Source organism: Apium graveolens, chromosome 7, assembly GCF_009905375.1.
Source record: "Apium graveolens cultivar Ventura chromosome 7, ASM990537v1, whole genome shotgun sequence".
NCBI lineage: Eukaryota > Viridiplantae > Streptophyta > Magnoliopsida > Apiales > Apiaceae > Apium > Apium graveolens.
Window position 1 is genome coordinate 52,016,213 of NC_133653.1, and position 3,641 is coordinate 52,019,853.

The 3,641-nt window shown below is 33.1% G+C and overlaps 1 long non-coding RNA gene across 1 annotated transcript; it reads right to left on the bottom strand.

Moving 5' to 3' along the window:
* Positions 1–1,642: 1,642 nt before the first annotated feature.
* On the bottom strand, positions 1,643–3,302 carry LOC141671046 (uncharacterized). Its single transcript, XR_012554915.1, has 4 exons — positions 3,171–3,302; positions 2,700–2,749; positions 2,508–2,579; positions 1,643–1,902 (listed from the first exon to the last, which is right to left on the bottom strand). It is a non-coding gene; the product is annotated as an uncharacterized LOC141671046 (long non-coding RNA).
* Positions 3,303–3,641: the final 339 nt, after the last annotated feature.

Here is a 3,641-nt window from a genome sequence, read left to right on the forward strand (position 1 = left end):
CTCCTTGGTACGGTGACCCTATGGGTATTTTACGTAAAAAGCTAAAATTAGTCAAACAAGAGCTCATCAAATTAAATAAAGCTAATGGAAATGTCAACCACAATGTTCAGCGAGCAAGACAAGATTTGCAGCCAGTTCAAGATGCTTTAAGTTTTTCTCCTACAAATGCTCATTTACTTTACCAGGAGCAGGCAGCTTAATTTACAACAAAACTTATCAGTTAGGTAACAACAGCTTCTTCTTTAATAAGACCAAGGCTAACTAGAATGACAATAAAATTCTTGCCATTGAAGATAACTCTGGACAGTGGTTTTCGGTCAGGAAAATGTTGCACAGGTAGCTATCAATTTTTTTGAAAATTTAATTGGTAATGCATCTGCTCACATGACTTGTGACCTAGATGACATTCAGTGTAATTCCATTACATCTCACCAAGCTGCCATGATCACGGAAAGAGTCAAAACTGAATTAATCCTCAAATCCTTGAAAGCTATGAAAAAGAATAAGGCTCCTGGCCCTGATGGATTCAATTTCTGTGAGGCTATCAAGCATTTTTTTCAGTACATCAGTGATGCGCCTGACATTAATTCAACATCTATAGCTCTGATCCCAAAAACTTCATGACCAATATCTTTCACTAGAGGAAAAACGGCTAAATATGACCGAAATTTCCGGTCGTATTTAACTAAATTTGACCGCTGGCGGTCGTATTTAGTTAAATATGACCGAAATGTGTCGGCAGTACAACATATTTGCAATCATACAACTGTTTTTTTGCCGTTGTGTGGCACGTAGAGTTTCCGTTGTCTATCCAACACTCGTGTGATCGAATACCAGACAACGGTTGTTTATACACTTGTTAGAAGAAGACTTCATAACAGTTTTATAACACATGTTATAATACAAAAGAGACAACGGGTGGTTTAACATGACCATTGTCTAAAAACTTAACAACAACAGTTTTATGAATAAAACTTTTATTCTAGTATAATAGACACAATGGTTTCTAGCAGGCTTGTCAAACAACAGTTTTTAATTTTTTAAACCTTTGTTACAGTCCTCTTCAAACAACGGTTTCTCTATTGAAATATTGTCTGGATAATTGTTCAACAATAGTTTGCACTACTTAAAAAATAGAAGGGACAACGGTTAATATAATATAAACAGTTGTTTGAAAACTTAACAACAACAATTTTATAAATAAAACCTTTATTCTACTTTGTTACAGACAACCATTTACTAGCAAGTTTGTCAGATAACAGTTTCTATATTTATCAAAGATTTGTTATAGTCTTCCTCAAACAATGGTTTCCTTCTTAAAGTATTGTCCAGTTAATTATTCAACCATATGTTTACTCAAAAACAATTATCCCATATTATCACATACAACTGTTTATTTGCAAAAATCTTTTTGTGCAATGAGACATACAACGGTTTTAATCATTTTTGAGTGATTTTTACCTAATTGTTTACAAGATTAAGCACATTATATAAAATAAAAGAAACCAATAATTTATAAATAAAATTGTATTTGTCGTAATACAATAGTTATTTTACAATTGAAACTAATATTAAATATACAAAAGTCATCAACAAAAGTTACAACTATAACTAAAAAATTATACCAATATTAATCGGGATACAAAACTATTTAGTATAAAAAATCTTCCCTTGCTTTCTCCAAAGATTAAGAGAATTCTTCATCAATTTTGATCAAGGCAGGATAACATGAGTAAATGACCTCATGCCAGGTATGCACACTGATGGTGCAGCTTGCAATCACTTGTTAAAGTTTGTAAATTAGGCCATACATCCAGCTCACATTGCTCCTGTACAGAAACCATATCTTCTCATATGTGCATGATCTCAAAAGAACTCCATGTAAAAGGCTGGCAACAGATTCTGTTTCCAAACATAAAAAATTAATACCCGACAGTTTCGGTACATGCATAGTTTTTACAGACTTACAATACTAAATAATCTTTATGGTCTTATACCAACAAGGCTAAAACTAAGTACATCTATGTAATATGAAGATGAACATGACAATTAGTATGAGGAATGACCTTTAACTTCTCCATATGAAAGGCAAGACTGAGGATTTTCCTCTGTTTAACCCATCTATCACCCTCAGCTTCTATAAGTCCAACAATAAGAAGTTTTGATAAAGGATTACCTCCATTGGCTTGTATACTGTGTGTGTGATGTGGGCAATTATTGGTACATGTGTCTTCACCCTGAATGAAGCTAATCTAAATTTAATTTTAGTATCATATAAATTATTACTCTGAGAAGTGACCTTCTCAGGTGGAAGGTCTATACTGAGATTTCCACGGGAAAGGATAACACTATATGCCTCTTGCAGGATTTCATCAAAATGAGTCAAACCCTAAATCAGAAAGAAAATAATGTAGAGATCCCTATTTAGCAAAACTACAGGAGGAAGAAAATCAATAATCAATATACTAGATAATTGTATAGAACTGGCATCAATATTTTTAACTCACTTTTATGTTCTCAATTCTTGCAAATATTTGAGTCTGGCTCAGATCACCCAACTTAGATAAATAGTCACGAGCCTGCAAATGAGCAAAAAGAAGTTAGCTATCGCACGAATCTGAGCATTTAGTACCAACTATAGGACAAACAATAAAAAGAAATTTGAAAAATTCCTGTTTAATGCCAGAAAATGAACTTACTTCACGAACATCTTATGCATTTTGTTTTAAACACCCCATGTCCTTATCACCTAAAATTAAAATTGAAAAATGATATATTACATAAACAATAAAGTTAGACTATTGTGAAACTTAGGAAAGAAATGTAAAGTTAGACAAATTTCATATTTCAATTTCGGAATAAACAGCTACCACCAGCATATGTATTTGTTTCATCCATGGAAATGATATAATATTTTTTAATACTGCATTTATTTTCAGCCCCAAATGTATATTACCAGCTAACATCTTTTTTCAAAATAACATATAAGTTGCAATAATTTACAACTGGGTTGGAGCATTTGTACTACCTAAGTTGTTTGTTGTCATTTATGTAATAAGCAGGAAAACATGTGTGACTAACATAATTGCAACAGGGTGAATCAAAAAATGAGGGCAGAGAAGATAAACAATTAGGAGATAGAAGTAAAAAAACAAGAAAGAACATGAAACCTTTAAGAAAGTGTGGTAAAATATTGTTGCAGAGAGCTAATTTGACTTGGAGGCTAATGCTTTTTCTCTAATATGACAGAGTTCTCTGTATAATGAAGATAAGGAAGAGTTGCAATATGAAATTGGTTCTGACAAGAAGGGGAGCATTCTTATCCGAGTATAATGCTGCTGATAGAGCTGTGTGTACTTCTGCAAAAAAACCAATATAAGCCAGTGAGGTGAGTATTAAATTAGAAGATAACAAAATGGTACAAAACAAACCTGAAGAAGGGATTAAATACTATTTATTCTTTTCTCCCAAAGACTTCAAATTAGAAATCTTAGCAACAGAAGGCATAAGCTGAGCATCTGTACCTCTGCAACAAATCAAACAATTGTTGCAGTTGGACAGGAATCCAAACAGACAAAGTGGCACTCAAAATTATGCCAGAGGGCTCTCCTGGTCCGTGAACACCTCCCCGTATCATCAAC